The sequence below is a fragment of the Mesocricetus auratus genome, unplaced genomic scaffold, assembly GCF_017639785.1.
Source record: "Mesocricetus auratus isolate SY011 unplaced genomic scaffold, BCM_Maur_2.0 Super-Scaffold_100011, whole genome shotgun sequence".
NCBI lineage: Eukaryota > Metazoa > Chordata > Mammalia > Rodentia > Cricetidae > Mesocricetus > Mesocricetus auratus.
This window is the reverse complement of record NW_024429195.1, coordinates 50,336,024-50,357,363: the sequence shown is the minus strand read 5'-3', so window position 1 is coordinate 50,357,363 and position 21,340 is coordinate 50,336,024. Positions and strand designations below refer to the sequence as shown.

The 21,340-nt window shown below is 43.8% G+C and overlaps 1 long non-coding RNA gene across 1 annotated transcript in view; it reads right to left on the bottom strand.

The window, feature by feature from the left end:
- Window positions 1–18,414: 18,414 nt before the first annotated feature.
- The window catches only part of LOC121143270, a 34,074-nt gene continuing 31,148 nt past the window's right edge, over window positions 18,415–21,340 (bottom strand). Inside the window, exons 3-4 of the long non-coding RNA XR_005880468.1 lie at window positions 21,036–21,136; window positions 18,415–18,651 (exon numbers count right to left, since the gene is read on the bottom strand). This is a non-coding gene — a long non-coding RNA (uncharacterized LOC121143270). The remainder of the gene's footprint in view (window positions 18,652–21,035; window positions 21,137–21,340) is intronic.

The following is a 21,340-nucleotide window of genomic DNA, read 5'->3' as shown; positions in this document are numbered from 1 at the left end:
TTGTCATTTAAACTCTTTTTTTTACTTGTATTTAATGTGGGGAAGAGGTTCATATGCCACAGCCATGCATGGAGGTCAGCGAACAATTTGTAGAGGGGGGTTCTCTCCTTCTGCCATGGAGTCCTGGGAATCGAGCTCAGATCATCAGGGTCAGTGGTAAGTGCAGTTACTAGCCACGCCTTCTCACCAGCTCTTAGAAGTCATTTCCTGAAGGACTTTCCCAGAGACAATAGCAGCTGTCACACATATGCACACATACACACGCAAGCAATCTTTCAAACCCTACACTTTTAATGATGTGGGAAAGCATCCGTATGTATTAAAATGAAAAGGAGAGCAGGGCTAGAGAGATGGTTCAGAGGTGATGAGTGACTGTCGTTTTTGCAAAGGACCTGCGTTTGGTTCCTGGCACCCACATGGTGGCTCACAACCGTCCTTAACTCCAGTCCTAGTGATTCGATGACTTCTTCTGACCTCCAAAGGCCCATGCAGGCAAAACACTCAGACACATAAAATAAAAATTAATTTTAAAAGAAAACCACAAAATGGAATACACAGCATGCAGGTCCATATCACAGAGGGGTGGAGAGCAGAAGTGCACACGCATTGAAGACAAAGTGACAAAAGAAAACTGTTGTCTTTAAATAAGTTATTCTTCCTAAAGAAACCCACAGGTGGTTTCTTCTTCTTTCTCCTCCTCCTCCTCTTCCTCCTCCTTCCCCTGCCTCCTCCTTCTCCCTCTCCTCCTCCTCCTCTTCTTCTTCTTCTTCTTCTTTTTTTTTTTTTTGGTTTTTCGAGACAGGGTTTCTCTGTAGCTTTGGAGGCTGTCCTGGAACTCACTTTGTAGACCAGGCTGGCCTCGAACTCACAGAGATCCGCCTGCCTCTGCCTCCCGAGTGCTGGGATTAAAGGCGTGCACCACCAACGCCCGGCTTCTTCTTCTTCTTCTTCTTCTTGTTTATGTTTTTGCTCCTCAAGTTTCCACCACGAATATGTAATATTTGCTTACTCAGCTGAAAACTAGTAAAACTCGTTGCCCCACAGACTCGTGTGCTTGCACACTTGGCCCTGAGGTGTACAATACTGTGCGGGAAAGTTTGGAACAGGAGGCATGGCCAGCAGAGGTGGATCACTAGATGAGTGACTTTGGGGAATATAGTTTGGATATTAGGCCCAGGCCCTCCATGTTTCCATAGTAAAGCCAGCCACCTCATGCTCTGCAATCCCCTCCTCACGTCCATGTTTCCCAACCACAGTGGACTATGCTGCTGCAAACTATGAGCCAGTATTAATTCTCTCTCTCTCTCTCTCTCTCTCTCTCTCTCTCTCTCTCTCTCTCTCTCTCTCTCTCTCTCTGAAGTACTTCTCTGGTATTTCATCTCAGCAACAAGTAAGATGACTATTTCTATCATCTTTGAAAAAGCCCCTCAAGTTGATTATGAGTTTACAGTTGGCAAATTTTACTCTGATAAAATTGCTTTTGTTTTTTAAGGTAAGAAATCTGCTATTCAGTGGCTACTCATTCTCTCTTATTCTAATTACCCTATTCATATTTCACAGCAATCTTGTGATTGTTAAGTACTGTGCTTATGGTCACTCTGATGATAAGGGCAGAATGGCCATCAACCCTCCAGAGATATCTTTTACTCAGAGTTCTCCAAGTGTCTAAGCTGCAAATGGTTCTGAGTATAAATTTCCACATTAGTCTACTAAAAGGAAAAAGTCTCCGCTTCTCTCCCAAGTAGATAGAAAGAACGGATACTGACCACGCACTGCAAGGTGCTATAAGAAGCAAGAAAGGCAGAGAGTGGCTGGAATCTACATGCCCCATAGTCAGCCCGGGGTGGCCTGGATTATAATATTTAGGTTTCCGTGTTTATATCCTGTCAGGGGAAGGCAGAATATCACATTCTATCAAGTCACTTGAAAAGAACCACTGATTTACAACTCCAAGGCTCTAACAGAGTGTTTGATTTAAAAGAGTGTATCTATGTAGCTGGAATAAACATACCACACTCCAGAAAGTCTGAAGATAGCTTCCCTCTGAGTAAATGGCAAAGAACTAAGACTTGTTTATATTCCTTCCCCTCCCCGAGGGTTATCTCGGCCTTTTTCATCACCTTGAAGGGAAAACAAATGATCAAAAGATGAATGACCTCTGTCCCTTATGTATCTCCTTCTTGGTATGCCAAAAGGCTGCTCAACCAGGCAGGGCAAGCTAATTATTTTTTTCCTAATCAATCGGGCTATTTTAATGAAGTGTGACATGCCTGATCTATCAGTACCATTAAGATAATGTCCACTCTGCTAAGTTTATGTATAGTCCACTAGCCAGCCTGGACCCTCAAATAAACCCAAACTCATGTTCCTCTGAGTGTAAGCCTCAAGAGTCCTGAGCACAGGGGAGAAAGCTTCGGGGTGGCTGTACTTTAGGGAACTGACAGACTCTGGCTGCCTCTGAAGCCTCCCCCAGAATTTGACATTGCTGCTTATTTGATCCTTTGAATTTTAACTTTGTCTTCTAAAGAAGTTGTTGTTAAAAACAAGAACAAAACCACACTTCAGTCCTGAACTTAGGTAGGTATTAAGAGCTGTTTCCATAATGGCTCTGCAATCTTTTGTTAGAGAGGAAGCAGCATCTGTAATCTGACCTGTCTCACTGTGGCCCTGTTTGTTGGGAGGAAGGGGTGAAGCTGCTGAGAGAACATGGAGGTCCCTGGTAGGGAGGTCAGGGGAGAGTGGAAAGAGGTGTCAGGAGATCAGCCGAAGGGCTGCCCAGGTGAGGAAACCCATGCTCGTTTGGACCTTTGGATTACCTGGAGCCCCTTGCACGGGGCTTTGGTGCTCTTGCCTGGAGCTCCCGGGCACAGGCCAAATGGAAGCCTGATGGTGGCCCCTGAAGAAAGTGACACTGGAAAGACTGTCCTCGGAGGCCTGTATGCTCCTAGTCTCTCCCCGCACCTCCAGCGGTCCCAGACAATCAGACAGGGGAACTCTCATCTCCTAGCCGACTGTGGCCCCTGACCAGATGTTTCACAGGAAGCTTTGCACCCCTCTCCCCTCAGACAGTAACAGAACCAGGACGGGGGAGGGTCGGGGGAGGGGTGCTGGGCTGCTTGGCCACAGCTGGCACACAGCTTTTGTTCTTGACGACTTCAGTTTGGAAAATCGGCCTGAAGACTGTCTTCTCAAAAGAGAGAGAGACAGAGACAGAGACAGAGAGAGAGACAGAGACAGAGAGACAGAGACAGAGAGAGAGACAGAGACAGAGAGACAGAGACAGAGAGAGAGACAGAGACACACAGAGAGAGACAGACAGACAGACAGACACACAGACAGAGAGACAGAGACACAGAGACAGAGAGAGAGAGAAAGACAGAGACAGACAGACAGAATAAAAAAGGAGACATCTGGGCAAGGATACAAGCTGCTTTTCACTCAGTGAGTGGAGGGAGTTGTGGAGAGAACATCCCTCCTCCCTGTTCATAGACAGCTTTTCATTGAGCAAGAACTCAGGATAGACATTCCCACCCACCCAGTCTCTGGACTTCAGGAGTGACCATCGATCCCTGGGGCCTGTCTCTTTCTGTAGCACGGATGCCAGTCTGCAGGGGTTAGGTAAACAGAAAGCAGTATGAACCAGAACTTCATGTGTTTCCTGTTCCTAGACTGGTTATAAACAGAAAGGGGAGGGGCCAGGAGTAGAAACACGACATTATAGCATGGTAACACAAACGTTGACAGAGGTCCAGGAGACAGGGTGAAGACAACAGAAAGAGAGAAGACGGCAGGAGAGACAACCACGGGAAGGGTGGTGTGGTTCCTGCAGTACAGTTCACGAGAAAAGTGGTCCACACAGAGAGGCACAGTCATCCCTGCACAACCGCTTCTGTTTCTGTAAAAATAATCAAGGAGAAGGAGAGGCAAGCTTCTATGTACTCCTTTGACTTACTGGATGTCACCCAGAGTATCAAGCATGATGCCCTGGGAATAAATCTGAAGGGATCTGACGTCCCTAGGGTTGGAGTTGAGCCAAGAAGATAGTCAGCCAGGGAAGAGACAAGTCCATGCAGGAACGACAAACAGGGCAGGTACTTTGAGAGCAGAAAGCAAGTTTTTGTGTAGAGGAAAAGAAAGTAGGAAAAACCTTGTCTCAGACAAGTTTGTAAACGGAAGCCTCTTGGAGCGGACAGGGAGACTAATCCAGGCAGAAGAGACCAACTGTGTGAGAGTCCCAAGGCCTAAAGAAGCTTGGGAAGTTTATTTAAGACAAGGAAACAAAACAAAAACAAGATAAAAACCATAGACAATGTGGAGGGAAAGTACCTTTGACAAGGTCTTAAGGGTCAGATTAGGGTCTGACCACATTGAATAACTTTAAGATGAGTAAAAGCATAAACAGGGGTTAGCTGGGAAAAAAAATAACCAAGAAACTTGAGTTTGTATAGTAAGGGAAGTCAATAGTTGGACATTCGGGGTGAGGGGTGGGTTGGCAGAATCCAAGGTGAGAAAGCGCTGGTGATGGCTCCAACACGGCAACAGAGGAAATGGATGGGACTAACCTGTCACTCTGTCCGTCTCTCTTTTTCTCTCTCTGTCTCTGTACGTCTGTCTCTGTTTCACTATGTCTCTCTGTCTCTGTCTCTGTGTCTGTTTCTCTGTGTCTGTCTGTGTCTCTCTCCATCTATCTTTGTCTCTCTGTGTCTGCCTGTCTGTCTCTCTCTGCTCTCTATGTCTGTCTCTTTGTCAGAATGTGTCTCTCTCTGTCTGTCTGTCTTTATCTTTGTCTCTCTTTCTGTCTGTCTCTCTGTCCATCCCTCCTATCCCTCCCACCACACACACACGCACACACACACACACACACACACTCACACACACACATACACACACACTCACACACACATACACACACACTCACTCACACACACACACACACTCACACACCACACACCACACACACACACACACACACACACCCCGTCAGTACTTTGGAGAGAGAGCAGGACAGCATCTGTCTCTTTCCTCCCACTGTAGCAAGTTCTCCATGTGTCTTCTTGGTGTGGAAAAGCAGGAGCCACAGACAATGGGCCTGAGACCTCATCTCAATGGCCTCTCCTGGCAAGAGACTCCTGGAGACGTTTTCTGTGCTTGGCGGTCTCCCCCATTCTTTGTTCAGCTCTGTCTACAGTGCCCACGTGGGGAAGAGAAGGGGCTGCCACGTACCCCAGACTCTGAGAAGCTGATCCTGTTTCTCAGAGATGCTAACAGGACATCTCTGTAGGTGTTACCACATCTTGTTATGTCTGTTGTCTGGTTCCCAATCTCAGCCTCAAGTCTCCCAGGTCACCCCTCTCCAGAAGCTGGAGAATATTCACACTGGGAGCAAAGGTGTGTGCTCCAAGGTTCACATCAGTTCATCACTGATAACCTGCCTCCCTTCAGAAAGCCCTAGTGAAGCCTCAGCCGGTTTCAAGGTCCCAGTGCACCCTTCGAAAGTCTCACACAACCTCTCCTTTTGAGAGATGTGAAGACTTATGACTCACTCTGTTTTATTAAATTTCAATGGCCTTCACTGTGCATTGAAAAGACTAGAAGATAGTTGTAACCATGTATGTATATGTTGAGTACCTGTGTGTGCAAGTGTGTAATCTCTGACGTAGACAAAGCTCTTTCCCGCATACTTTCTCATTTAGTCCTTAACACAACTTTTCCACTTTATTATCTGGAGGGTAAAAAGGCCTCTCAGAGTGACAAGGTCATGGGCACATAACTTTTATAAAGTCTAGATTGTTTTCATCATATCCAGAGCCTACCGCAGTGCCTGACACATAGTAGGTACTTGAATTGTGAAGTGAATTAGTGCTGTGTCTCTTGAAGAGCTGGGAATAAAATTCTAAATTCTAACCTCGCTACCCACCCCACCTGGATGTCTTCTGGTAAAATAATGAGTTTAGCTGCACAAATCAAAAAGAAGTAAAGTACCTACTCACATAGGTCCTGTAGATTCAAAATATTTCCTTGTAATATATCCAAGCCATGATCTGTGTCAGTGACTGCATACTTAGCATTGAGTTGACTAAGAGGCCATACTGAGGAGGCTTCATGGGGCAAGAGGTTCTATGACCTTTTGCTGCCCTGTACCCTAGCCCATAGCCTAACCCCCAAAGCATGTGTGTTTGCACATACACAGTTCTGAATACTACTCCGTAGCGTAGCTTATACAGTAAACTCCTAACATATTCAGGATTAGCGGCAAGGTTTTTTTTTTTCCTTTCAATTGGGATATCTAGTATCCAGTAAAGGCTCCTGATAAACTGCATACCACCACAGTGTGCAAAGCTACCATCAGACTACAAGGGGAGGAAAGGAGGGTCAGCTCCCGGGGACTTCTAACTGGCTTGGGAAGCTGAAAGGTTGTACAAGGCTGGTGAAATAATCATTCCATCTTAAGAAACCCAGGAGCAGCCAGGCCATAGTGGCACACACCTTTAATTCCAGCCCCCAGGAGGCAGAGGCAGTCAGCCTGGTCTACAGAGCAATTTCCAGGATAGCCAGTACTACACAGAGAGATCTGTCTTGAAAAACCAAAACCAAAACCAAAAAAAAAAGGAAACCAAGAGCAGCTTCCTGGTTAGCAAATGAGTTTTTCATTTACTTCTGAGGAATAAGAGAAGGTTGGTTATACATTCAAATCCTTGCTGACCCATGGCTGGCAGCTGAGTAGGCTGACATACTCCATCAAGTCTCATTTATTCATACGAATACGATCTACTTAATGATTGATTTATCCTTCGAGAATTTTGAGACCCAGACCATTTTTTACCCCTTCCTCTCACCAATATTCTTGGTAAATACAAATAGCATGGTTTTATAAACACTCTTTTAATAAACCCCAGAAATGGAGCCAAGACTAGCATCTACAATCCCACTTTCGGGAACAAGTCCCTTTTCCTCAGATCGTTATTCCTTGTGAAAATACCACATTCGGTTAAACAGAATAGCTGGTGTGGTCAAATAAAAATGGTAAAACTCAAAATGAAAAACCTTTTGTATGTAGGAATGAACGAAGTAAAATAACTCTCCTGCCAGCTCAAATACTTCCAAATATCTTGGGAGTTCCGGGACCTTCGAAATGAAGATGAATTTGCCAAGATTAGTGGTGACAGCCATTCGATGTAGAGAATGCTAGTAGAGGCCAGCCCAGTTTTTAATGAGGGAAAACAAATCCAACCATCAGGAAGTCGGTGGCCCCAGTGCTATGTACAGCAACTGAGTATGATGTAAGTCTGTTGCATCCTTCTCGCCACCTGCGTCTCCATCCTAGAAAGGTCAAACTCCTCCAAGCGTGTGAAGATCTGTGCAACCCATATTTATGTGTACTTATCATAAAAGAAAACATTAAAACATAAATGTGCATAAAGAGTAGTATATTTAGTAAAATTGTTGTATTACATTCTGTGTATGCATGAACCATTAACAAAGGTTAAAAATACTCAGGCAAACTTGGAAGCAAGGGATAATGGTGGTAACTACATTTAATACTTGCTACCATGCCCTAGGTACCATTCTCAGTACTGCACGCACATTGACTTGTTTAACCTTCATAACTCACAGACGACAAGCATTATCTATGTTTCGTGGTTAAGGAAACAGAGGCATAGACAGAGTCACTTCCCCAAAATTAAACACACACCAAATAATAGAGATGGTGTTTTTAATATCAAGTTCTCAGAATTTGGACTCCATTTTCATTTACTTTAAGAGAGAACTCGGGGTAGCTGTAGATGATAAAATTCCCTATGGGTGTGTTGGAATACCCAGAGTGAGGCAGGCCAGCTTTGTAATCTCCTACCCTCTACATAGAAAACTGGACCTGCCTGAGAGCCTCCCTAAGCCGGATTCTGGGGGGTTCTGTCTTGACGAAGCATCAAGGAAACTGTCCACCGGTTTAGAGAAGTGGTGAAAAGGAGGGAAGAAATCGCATCCAAAAACTAGAAACCCCAAGATCACCCTACTCAGGAGTGGATTCCAAAGCCACAATACCTACATGATACAGTGTTAAACCTGTAACTCACAAGGCAAAAGACCAGTTCTTCAATTATCCAACTAAAGGAAGCTTTAATACTAGCCAAGAAGACAGACTGGCCAGGTCCATACCCAGGGTTCCCAGAGAATGGCTGCTAGCTACATTGACCGGGTGCCTCCCAAGGCTAAACCCACAAGGTTACAAACTTCTCGCCTTCATCCAATCAGGGGCAAGCATACACCCTGACGCACTTCCTGCCTACTTACCTCCTAGGCAGGTTGTGTGATCAAGCACATCCGGTGCAGCTGGGTCAAATAGACTTATTTAAGACATGTGGAGGCATGCGGTTTGTTACATGAACACCAACCTCCAGCATCTCAGGAAGTATCTCTTCTTAGGCAAGTGGGGCTTACAGGTTAACTTAACCCCTACAATAGAAATGAGAAATGAACAGGAAAAATGAGCCAGAGGAAAAAGAAAAAAGAAAAAGAGAAAGAGGCAGAAGCACATAAAGAAACTCCCATGAAACGAAACATGGGTAGCAAGTGAATCATAGAGTCCTAGAGCAATCTAAAAGGGGCTCATTAGGAGTTTTTAAAAATATTATTTAAGAGAAAAAAGAAAAAAATGTCCCCAAAACTGGAATATTTTGCTTTAAAGAGGCAATATACATTCTAGCGGGAGAAAGACAAGCCATTAACCCTGTCAAGCTTTAATGTATGAATTATGGATTTCCTTCAATGATTTATTTATCTGATTTTATGTGTTTGAGTGTTTTGTCTGTGAACGTGTGCATGCATGCCTGGTGTCTGAAAAGGTCAGAAGAAGATAATAAATCCTCTGGAACTGGAGTGATGGACAGTTGTGAGCGTGTGTGCTGGGAATCGAACCTAAGTCCTCTGCAAGAACAGCAGCCAGTGTTCCTAACCTCTGAGCCATCTCTTCAGTCCCCCAAATCATGGATATTTAGACAGAAAAAGAATGTGAGCTCCAAGTCCTGTCGGCAATAACACCAAAGGGGGTCACTTCAAAATTAAGGCATTTAGAGGTACTTGTCTATCTTAGGAGAGGCGGACACATGGATAAACTTCAGACTTTGGAAATGATGCCATAAGTTTAGCAGTATAAACTATGTTAATTGAGAAAGAGTATTTCTTGGCTATAAACTGAATGCCCTTGGGGAAAAAATTTCAACATGTATTTCCAGACCTTTTTGTAAGTTCTTGTCCAGAGTGTCTGGAAGTGTCTCTATTTCTGTGTGAGTTAACACTACCTGCATCCAAGCTAAGTTTGCTGAGAAATCATAGTTCATACTAATCATGATCAGTGGGATTTGTTTTCTGGGTTCTTCCTTTCAGGGTCTCCAGGATGAAGAGACAAGCAGTGAGCCAAGAAATATCAGAAAACCAGTGTGCCAGAAAGAGATTCTTCCTAGGCTAGTATCTTGGGATTCAAATGAGAAAATTTTCTGAGGTTCTCCATGGCATGTACTGTTTTTGCAGGTGATTGATGTGAGGAGGTAATTTACTAGCTCCTGACCATCGGAAACTAATTATTTTGAAGTGACAATTTAAACTGGGTATTGGCAGGAATTGAATATTTAAGCTAATGAGTTTAATTGAGTATCAGGAAGTGTTTTCCTCTTTTCTTTTTCTTTCTTTCTTTTTCATTTATTTCTTTTTACAATGATGTAATAACCGTTTGGCATTCTCCTTGTAATAGCAGGAAGGCTTAAGTGCTGAAATGTTTGAGCAGTCCTGTTGGAGAGAAAAGGGCTCTGTAAAAAATATGTAAAAGTTATTAGTTCCTTCCTTAGCCTGGGCAAGAAGCAGAAGTCGTTGTCTGAAATTGTCCAGCACAAATTGGCTTATCTAAAATCCAGAGTCACATACCAACTCCTTGGGTAGAAGTCTTCTCATCTGTATGTGACGAACGTTAACTAGTGTTGCCCCCTGTCTGCAAGCACAACAATGGCTGCTTGTGGGGAAATCACAGTCTGGGGAAATACCGGTATAATGACCTATGATGACCAGGGGGAACTGTTTTTCAGAAGTGTGGCACATTACACTTTATCTAAAGACCTGAACTATGGAGCGGTTGAAAGAAACCATGCCCTTTGTTCACAGATTGTACAGACTGAGCAAGCACATGGGGGAATGGTTACCAAGTCGTTCTACCCACACAGCCCTGAAACAGCAAGGCCTTGTCACCTCAGTCATGTCACATTGCTGTCGCTCTGTGAGAAGCAGCAGTCTGCTCTTTTGAATCAGGGACTCTCCAGATGCAGCCCAGTGCCTGGCACATAGTGGTTTCCCAATCTACTTTTGTTTCTGAGTGAGTTTATTAAGGAACTCCTAGAGGTCAGTGTGTCTCTCATCATCTCAGGAAAACATTGTCTCCTCCACCCTACTAACCTTTTATCCCATGTAACCCAGACAACATTAGAACTTGCTTCATATAGACCTGTGCGCTCTACTATATAGTTAAATTTGTATGTATATATATGTTATATATATAGTATAGTATATTCCTCATACTAACCACACTTTAAGAGTTCAATATCCACACATGACTAACAGCTACTACATTCAGTAGTATAGCTATGGGACATTTCGATCATTCTAGAAATCCTATGTCATGAGGCTACTATAGAAACCTAGCTGGGATCTCTATGGCCAGGTCTTATTTGACTACTTACAGAGTAGATGTAGTTTTCCCTGCCTGAAGCACTCCTCTTTCCCACAGTACTTAACAAAGTCCTTCTATTCTTTTGGTAGTGATGACTGCATCATCCTATCCCCAGCTAGGTCAACCTGAGTGATCCTTGCCATATGGATACTTTAAGTACCTTTATGTAATTACTTGGTTAAATATTTGACCTGTTGTCGTAGAATATTAAACTAAGATGTGTTGCATTTTTATGCTGTGGAACATTTGTTTTAGTGATGCAAAGATGTGTTGCATTCTCCTATGTAGCATTTGTTTAACTCTGTGAAGCTGTGTTACTTTGCCTGTCTAAAACACCTGATTGGTCAAAGAAAACTGAAAGGCCAATAGTGAGGCAGGAGTAATGATAGACAGGGCTGGCAAGCAGAGAGAATAAATAGGAGAAAAAGAGAGAAGGGAGATCAAGGATTGAGAAAAGAAGGGGCCAGCCACCCAGCCATACAGCCACCCAGCCAATACAGCCAGCCATGGAGTAAGAGTGAAATTAAGATATACAGAAAAGGAAAAAAGTCCAGGGGCAAAAGGTAGATGGGATAATTAAAGTTAAGGAAAGCTGGCTAGAAATAAGCCAAGCTAAGGCCAAGCATTTATAAGCAAAAAATAGGTCTCTCCATGTGTGACTTATTTGGGAGCTGGTTGGTACACCCCTTCCAAAGAGCCAAAAGAATAAAAAGAGTAGAAAAAAAACAACCAAACTGTTAGCATCAGGAGTCTAGAAACAGCCATATTCTGTTCGGCATTGTATCTCCACTGCCTAGAAAACCCAGAGAGTTTGCATTTGTTGCAGTTTTCACTGGCCAACCTGTGAATGAGTCATCAGCTTCAGGGTTAGCTCCTCGGCATTGCGGTGGTTGGTGTGGTGCAGGACTGACACTCAGCTGACACACAAAGACAAAGCTTGATCCGTTGCTCACTGCCATCATTTCTGCGTTGCCATCTCTGTTCACTCACCTTCTTCATTGGCTATGGTAAATATCTCTAACATTCCTTTGTCACCTATGAGGACCTGTCAGAGTATTTCAGACTCTCAGGGTGAATAGACTGACCATGCCAAATGAGCATTCGCTACATAGAACACAAGCTTCCAAGTAGATTTTGAAACAAGTTCTAGAATTCTTCCTATGTAGATATGCCTCCTTTTCATCGTCAGAAGCTTGATGCAGAACCCTTGAATGTTTTCTAGAGAGTAACTTTCCCTAGGAAAAGGTTTACTGCCTGGTCCAGCTCTGAACACACGCATACACACACACACACACACACACACACACACACTACTGTTTCAATACTGTGATCACCGTTCTCCAAGTGCCCCAGACTTTTGCTGGGCAAAGTCCTTCAGCGGCCCTAGCCTATTGCAGCCAGGAGACTGGGGAAAATAGAGACAGTTACATTTGAGTATCTCCTGAAGCATTTGGGTCTGCACATTTCACAAGTGTGGAACACAGACAGACCGAAACAGCAACATAAAGGACAGCCCACTCAGGCTCCTGTGAGCTTTCCTGTCTGAGTTCATGCGGCTCTTGCTCCCAAACGGAAGTGGAAAACCAAATAAAGTCAACTCCATGGAGGTCCCAGAAACTAACACTGAGCAGCCTCACGAATACCAGAGTGATGCATCATGATTCATGTTACTACAATAAATGCCTAAGAAAGTAATAAGGATTTGGCACTTAGTATAAAGCGTTGGCAAGACAGCTTGAAAGTTTTCTGCTTGTTGTAAAGTATAACCCAGGACATTGTCTCTCATTGAGCAACAGGCATGAGCAATGTTATCTATGGTAGTATAGAAGTTATTCACAGAACTTTAGTAAATGATGTCAAGTTCCCTCCCTCCCCATGTTCTTTTATTTCCTGGGAGAGGCTTCAGAACAAACATTAAGATGTTTTTCCCAGTGTGTCTCCAACAGTCTACTATGAGAAGACGAAACACAGACCCAGAGGATTCAGACATCACCTTCCCCAAAGTGACTCACGTGAAGGAAAGACGCTCCCGATTTAACATCATTCACCTTTCCAAAATCGGCTCTGCACAGGACAGGAATCGGTTCAGACACAAAGCATTGGACTAGCACATAGGGGACAACAAAAGGGACGCAGCCCAGCTAGTTCTCTAGGTTCTTCAGAGCATGGAGAAAGGCTGTGGCCTCCCTGGGGAAGAGGTTCTCTCACAGAGAAAAACAAAATCATCTTGGCTCTCCTCAGGCAACTGATGTCTATCCAGCAAACCCATCCATGCAGGCCAGCGTTGAGATGGCTGCATCACACAGGCAGGTCGGTCAGTCCTGTGATGGTTCCAAGGCAGCTGAAGTGTATAGGAAAGGGGTGGCCCTTCTTCATCTTGTGGGTAAAACAGGTTCTCCTGGTAGAGAGCCTAAGGGCTTGGTTGAGCAGAGAAGAGCTGGAAGGGATCTCTAGAAGCATTGGCTATTTCTGCTTCCCTGCTTGTTATGAGGGATCTGGGCAGTATCTGCCAAGGCTTACGAGATCTATACCCTCCAGCAATGGGAGTCAAGAAAAGGAGGAATGAGAAGAGAGGTACTTCTGCAGGGTAGTAGCTCTGTTCCCTGAGATGAAAGGCCTTCTGCCATCTCTCCACAGGTCCTCCATTCTCTACGATAGGTCTTCCCCAGTTTGGCCAAGGAAATTTGGCAAACCCTCCACGGTTTGGTGAGACAAGGTTGAGTGCTTCCCTGGATCGTCCCAACACTAACATGAGGGACCATGAAGCTTGCCTGGTAAGCAGTGGCTTCCTGATGTGGAGGACTTTTCAGAGTTAAAATGAGGACAGTCACGGTGCCTGCCCTTTGAGCTGACCCTCCCCCGACTTCTTGTCTTCTGCCACTGCTGTCCACTTAGAGCAGGGTAGACTGTCAATTGGTGGAGGATGTGTTTGGGGTCATTCATCTTTGCAAACCCTCATCCAGGGGAGAGAAAATAACCAAAAACTATCACTCCAACAGAGCTTAGCGCTGAATGAATGAAAGGTAGCTCTTACTCCTGTGCCCCACAGCTTTTCGGATGTCTTGAATCTAGACATGGAGACTAAGGTGGTACCTCTGTGTCCTTCACCCACGGCAGCTAAATGGATGTCTGAATCCTACATCTTCCTCTCCAGCATCACTCCTCTTAGTCACTAGAATTAAGAGATTAAGGACTAGGATTTTTTTTTTTTGAGACAAGGTCTCACTGTAGAGCCCTGGCTGTCCTGGAACTTGCTCTGTAGACCAAGCTGGCCTCTTATGTACTAGGATTAAAGGTATGAACCACCACACCCTGTAGAAAACATTTTTGTCACTATTGTTAAATGCCCTTAATCTACCATTAGTGGAATATTTGTACATAAGAGCTGTGGTAGTCCTGATCTTTAGCTTTCTGAGTTTATATTCAGAATAATCCCTGCTGCCCCCATTTTCCAGAAAAGAAATTGATTGCACAGAGACATTAAACAACTCGCTCAGATGCCCACAGTTGCTTGCAGCTAACCCAGGGCTAGGCCCCCTCATTGGACTTTGAACTGCAGAACCTGTGTTCGCAACCACAACCCTCTACTGTCAGTCACTTGGGCAAGGGTGGCTGCATCAGCATGAGGACTATACAGCTGAGGTTTATATGTAGCACTGAGGAAAGAGATATACAGAGCCTGTTTCCCTGTCTCTTGTCCATTAGCCATAGTGAGTCTGGCTCCTTGGAAGCAGAAGAGAGCACATTGCAAGAGTGTGGTCCAGGAGACGGAATGGCTAACAAAACAGAAGGTGGTTCACTGTTTATGAGATAAATGAGAAGCTGGGAGCAAGCCAAGGTAGAGCTCTGCCCAAGGTAACAGCCAGACAGTGGCACGCCAGCCCTGCAGCCTTAATCCCCTGACTTCCTGCCCATGTTTCCTCCCTGCTTTCCCCCATTCTGCGACTATAAAAAACACACAAGGCTCTCTTTACCACATTCCTCGGGTTTTAAAGGCATTGCTCCTGCTGTCCTACCCCCCACCCAAATTCTAATACTCTTTTCTTTTCAACATTTGAGGAAGAAAGTGTTATGGTTAAAAGCATTTGAATTCCACCATGTCACTGTAACGTGTAATAAATACCTTTTATTATTTATTACCAAAATGCTTAGGAGCCATGGAAGACTAAAAGCTATTTTATTTTTTCTTCTTTTCTGGTGAAGCTCTAACAAGTTTATTCCCGCCCCTGAGTGGAGGGTAGGGGTGGGGAAGGGAGCAGCTGGGCTTGATGGTTTAATCTTCTCGACGCCACAGGTTGTGTCTCTGTGGTTATAGCAGAATTGTCTGTGACTGGAAGATTTGTTTTAGCTTAAACCTTACAAATGGCAAGCTCCCAGAAACACCTATCCAGTCCCCCACCCCTCAAAAGGAGCTGAATATGCTAAAGGAGAAACTGAACCAAGGGTCTATGTTACCCCAGAGTGACCAGTGACCAGATATGTCTGTTGCCAGGGGAGAGCTACAGAAAGATCTCATCACTAATTATTTGGGCAAACTAACAGTGGCTATTTCTGGTAAAGAAGAGGTGGGAGAAGGAGGAGGGAGGAGAAAAATGGAGGAGGAGGAAGAGGAAGAGGAGGAGGAGGAGGAGGAGGAGGAGGAAGAAGAAGAAGAAGAAGAAGAAGAAGAAGAAGAAGAAGAAGAAGAAGAAGAAGAAGAAGAAGAAGAAGAAAAAGAAGACGACGACAACCACCACCACCACCACCACCACCACCACCTCTGTCTTAAAAGGCCCACAGACTACAAGGCATCCACACACTACCCTTTTAGCCCTTCATACCTGCCAGGCAGGAATTCTGTTTGAATTAAAATGGCATCTTCCAAGAGGACCTATGAACTTGAAACAAATGTTGTTTAATTTGCCATTCATTGAGGGTGTATCTGGATTGACTTATTGCACCTTTATGACCCTAAGTCTTTGGAACAGCATTCCTGCATGATTAAACAGGGAAAGGCTACAGACAGGACTTGCACGGATCCCAGAGAAGGCTACAATGATACTGCCAATTGCTGTGTATCAAGTAACCCAAAGGGAACAGGGGACCAGTTGAGCCTTGAATGCATGTGATCCAGACAAGAGTGTGTAAGTCTTTTGATCCAGGTTTGCTGAGTCTTGTCCAAGAGATGTGGTCAGCACAGATCACTATTATCTAGATTGTTTTTTGTTTGTTTGTGTTGGTTTTTGTTTTTTTGTTTTTTTGTTTTTTTTTTTTTGAGGACTTTCACCTTCAGGATATTTGGAGAATGCCTACTCACAACTGATCGCAAAAATCTCAATCTCTTTTGGTCCTGATCTTCCTGCTAACTCCACAGCAGCAGGAGAAAGAGGAGACAGAGACATAGACAGACAATGGAGATGCGCATAGAGAGAAAATAAGTTTCCCCTGGCAGTTTAATAGGACGGTGGTAATCAGAAAATGACAACAAGCAACTTTTGAAGCGCTAAGAGTGGGGCAACAGCGATAACCCTTCAGAAATGGGAGCGGCCGCCTCTCGTGTGGCTGGCACAAGTCTAATTACAGCAGTTATGAGGAAAGACTGTTCATTTTATCTCATTTTATTTTATTTTGCTCTTAATGCGTAAACAAACCATTCGGGAACGGAAAAACCTCAGCCAACTGGTGTTGTTCATTTTTATCTCCTACTGTGACTCTCCATGTTTTAATTGACTTCCAGGAAAATTGTCCAGGGCCTTTGTGGTTGTGGCTGGAGCTAAATATGCACATTTACCTGGGGTCAGGGAGGGAGAGGACAGTGCCTTCAGTTCACTACCCAACTTCCTCAGGCTTAATAACGTCAGGCGGCCCGGCCAGATCCCTGGGAGACGACAGGGACTTGGGGCTTCGGCTGAGGACCCTGTACTCCTTTGCTTCCTGTGAGGGCTTGAATGCAGGCTCTCCCTGGAAGCAGCTGTCGTGGAGTCTGACCACTCCTACCCACATTCCTCTCCCAGACTCCCTTCCCCCACCCCAAACTGGCATGTGTCGGGGTGTCTAGCAAGCATGCTGGTTTTGTTTGGTTTTCCCATTGAAACCCAATGGCTATATAAGTAAAGAGGAATGTGGGAGTCCAGATGAGGTCAGGAAGTTGCTCATAGTCTATTGTTTGGGGGTGAGGGGATATTAGGAAGCCTGTCTTAGAACTCCGCACCCAGTGGCTGACATTCTACCATTTGTGAGGGACTGGCTTCCCCAAGAATTCCTAAGGATTTATTAATGTAGTTAAGGCAATGAATTCCCTAGAGGTTTGCTGCAGACTCAAGTGTATAGAATCGCTGCTTCGAGAAGCAGCCTGCTTGCAAATCAAGGACTGCAGAATCTCTAGAGGATGACTTCCTGCCCCCACCCTCCCACCCCACCCCCCTCCCGGAAAGAATCTGCATGCACTTCTAGGAATAAATAGCAGTTAAGTCCGACCGACGAGCAGCATTTGAATCACCTTAACAATTTATACAATGGCTTGGGTTTCTTTTTTCTCTCCCCTACTTTAACTTGCCAGAGGTCTGAAACTTAATTTTTTATCGCTAGAAATTGATTCCTTCAGTTTAAGAATTCTCTTCGGGATAAAAATGTTTGCTTCCCAGTTTTAATACGAATGCAAACCGAGTGGCTCTCTCAGGCCCCTGGCTCCCTCTGTTGGGAGTCCCGGTCTTCCCAGGAGCTCCATATCCCTGGTTCCCTTGGTGTCCAGGTTGCTTTCCTAATTAAGATCTCTCCAGGAGGTCCCGCCCCCAGTCCCTCCAAATGTCCCACCAAAGATCCGCTTTGAGAGTGGAAGCAGGTGGTGCTGCTCAGATCTGTCTGCTGGCACAGCTTTCTGAGAAGGGGCCAGAGCAGCACAGCAATCTATCTGGCCAACGGAGAGAGTGGGGACGGAACAACCAAATGGGTGGTGGCCGGAGAGCTCAAGAAAGAGCCAAGGACTCAGTCAGAACTTGCTGCTTTGTCACTCACTACAAAGTGTTGGCTTTATTTGGTGTGGTAGTTCTCATGCCCTCCATCCCATTTTTGGATGCTTAAATGTCCCCATATCTAACCAGCTCAGTGTTCACAACCTTCAGAGATGACTCCACAGGTGACAGATAGACAAACAGAATTGCTGGGTATGGGCTGCATTTGCTGCCAACCACCCCATTTTAGACTTCTTTCCTGACATTATCCCCACACTCTGCCTCCACTCAAGCCTTCTTGACTTCATAGTCTCTGTCTTGTTTGCTCTACACCATTCAAGGAGCCATAATGACTTTGACTTCTTAATGTTCTTTCTACATCTAAACTTCTTTATATCCGTGTGTGTGTGTGTGTGTGTGTGTGTGTGTGTGTGTGTGTGTGAGTCCATATATATAGATGTATCCATATACATACATAAAAATGGATATTTATTTCTATATGCAGCATATATATCCCTATATGCTATATTCTTTGTGTGGCTTTGAAGATAACCTCTCTCTTCACATTTATAAATAGTGCTAAGTGTACAACCTCCCTTCTGTATTTCAGCAGAATTAACCTGATGATATTACGTAGAAATGTATACAAAAACAATTAACTAGTATTTAATGCATGGTGGCTATTAGACTTGATGTTAACATATAATCTGTGATGTCATTTGGTTGGTATGTTTCTTCCGAAAATGCAACATTAATGTGAAGATGCCAAAATTAGGTGTGTGACAAAAGCTGTCATTTAATTTAGAAGATAATTAGCTGATGGGCCTGGATTTATGTCAGCCACTTCTTCAGGAAACTTACAGTCCGGGTCATTCACTAACGTTCCCAGCTGACATCTGTCACTTCATACAGAGTGCAGCAAAGACCAAAGGCATCACAAGAGACTACTAGTTTCAACAGGGGACAGAGTTGGTGGAGTCGATCATCTTTCTGGCAGTTTCCAACGTGCTGAGAAAAAGAGACAAAGAATAGAAGAACAGCTATAAAAAAAATTCAGAAACGCACATGGAATGAAAAGAACACTGAGTGCAACGTGAACTTCAGCAAACTTGGCCTCGTAAGTACAATCGATTTATAAATCGGGCCCTCAGGCAAATGCTACTTGGCCAGATGAAGACTACATGTGGAAGGTCCGTGCCTTCTGAATTTGCTCTAAGGTCTGGGGCAGAACTCAGCCAGAGGACTTGTAGAACTTTAGGTAACAAGTCAACTTTTACTCCACCAAGCAGAGGGCTCCTTAGTTAGTATGATTAGACAGAACAGCTTAGTATGTGGCTTCTGCTAGATCTTCATACTTCTAAGTGGGGAGGGAGTAGAGAGTTCTAGTCTTAGTTCTACCACTAAGTTATTATGGGATGGTGACTCCCTCTGCTAGATTCCCTATTGCTGGTGAAATAAACTAGAGAGAAAAATCTTTAGCACCCAGGAAAAGTATAACCATTCCAAATAGTTTATAATTATTTCTTTTTCTGGGAAAATAATCCCCAACTGAAATAACATTAGAAAAGCAATAGGAAAATGCTTGCGCATGTAAGAGTCTCCCCCATCCCCACTGTCCCATAATAGCATATCACATCACAGAGAAGAAAATAGTAAGAAAAATGTGTCTCTAGAGAGTCAACAGCTCAAGCCCTTTGTCGCATAGAAATGATTGTTATACCAAAGCACCATATTAGGAGAGTACACTTTTGTTTTGTTTTATTCAACTGGTTAATGGTCAAAGAGATTCAAAATGATTAGAGGGCATCTTCCTTCCTTCCTTTCTTTCTTTTTTCTTGAGACAGGATTTCTCTGTGTATTTCTGGCTGGCCTAGAACTTGCTCTGTAGATCAGACTGACATCAAACTCACAGAGATCAGTCTGCCTCTGCGTCCTGAGTGTTGGGATTAAAGATGTGCGCCTCCACTGCCCAGTGAGAAAATACCTTTCTATAGTTCCTAAACGTTATCTTATTATTCTCACTTTGCATCTTCTAATACACAGTGTAGGTGGAGTGTCTGAATAAGGCTTACATTGGTGAAAAAACAGGAATGGCCCTGGGATTCCCAGCAACACCTGCATCAGGTTGAACCTCACAATGCTCTGATGCTCCTAATGGATAGATCAAGCCAGCAAGATGGAGAAAGAAGTCCTTTGATGCTGGCCTGACCAAGATGCTGGGCAAGGTTCTGAATTTCTGGTTAGTGAGAGCTTGGTTTAGTGTAACTTTCCCGGTGACTGTCTCCATGGCCAGCAATGTAGGTTAAGGGGAAATGCCTCTGAGAACCTGGTTCAAACTGCATTCTGTTTCACACATGCGTTAGCTACATTTCCTCTGGCAAGGTACTGGGCCTCAGTTTTCTTGTATGTAAAATGTAGATATATAGTACTAATACCTATAAAAATGACTCCATAAATATTAGACATCATCACTATTTTTATTGCCATAGGCTGCCATGATAAAACATCATAGAATGGCTGGCTGCCTTAAACAATACATTTGACTGGCTTAAACAACCCTAGAATCAAAATCCAGATCACATTTTGGTGGATGGTTTGATTCTTGGTATCATTGCTCATAGAGATGTTCCAAACCAGTGCAGCTAAGCAAAGAAGACTATTAAGGTATCATATGATGGTTTGATGGTTATGATCAGATGAGTAATTATTGTGTACTGTAATTAGTGAAAGGAAAACAATATACTAAAATAAGTAATTACATCTACTATAAAAATTCTGGTGGGTCAGGGAGTTGGAATGAACTAGCCTAGAAATAAGAATATTTTCATCCCAACTCTTCTATTCTTAAAAAAAAAGTAAAGTTACTGAACAGATGTAGCCTTCATTTCTTTATTTGCATGATGAAGGTCATAATGAATTGTCTATCTTGTATGGTTCATGGATATCTACAAAAACATAGATGATGCAAAAAAAAACCTTCAAAAACCACAATCTGTAGTTAATAAAAGGAGTCCCAAATATTGCAGGAATGTTCCTCTTACTCTCCCTGGGCCTTGGTTTTCTTAGTTTTGTTAGCAATGCCTTAGAATAGTCCCTCACACGTGGTGGCCTAAGGGTCCATGCTACAGGAGAAATCTCACAAAGACCTGAAAATACACCTGTGTGCCCACAAGTTTTGAAAGGTTCCAAAGTAACACACATTCACTTCAGGAAGTAGTTTCCCTGAGTCCAATGTTTTTCGGTTGTAAATGAGTAATGCAAACAAGGGAAGTCTTTGGTTTTTCCAGAATAGCCAGAAAAAATATATATTACATTATGATCAATATGAAAACCACAAAATTAGAAGAAAATGGCTGTAGGGTTCTGTGACCCTGGAGAACAGATCTGTGTACCTGATCCAGGTGAGATGGGAGACAGTGTCAATTTCACTGCCTGAGTCTGTGGTTTTGTGGGCGACTCACAAACCTGGCTCATATGCTGAGCCATTAAACTCCTAGAGAGAGAAAAGATGCATCTCTTTGACTCTTTCAGGCATTTTTTCTCCGAGGATATACTCAATGATATCTGATTAAATCATTAATGCAAAGAAGGGAAGTCAAACTGGATGATGTCATTTAAAATCACAATCGAGACAATATATGCACATTTGAATCCGATTTTTGTATTAAGCTTGTGCTTTAATAGTGTCTAACACCCA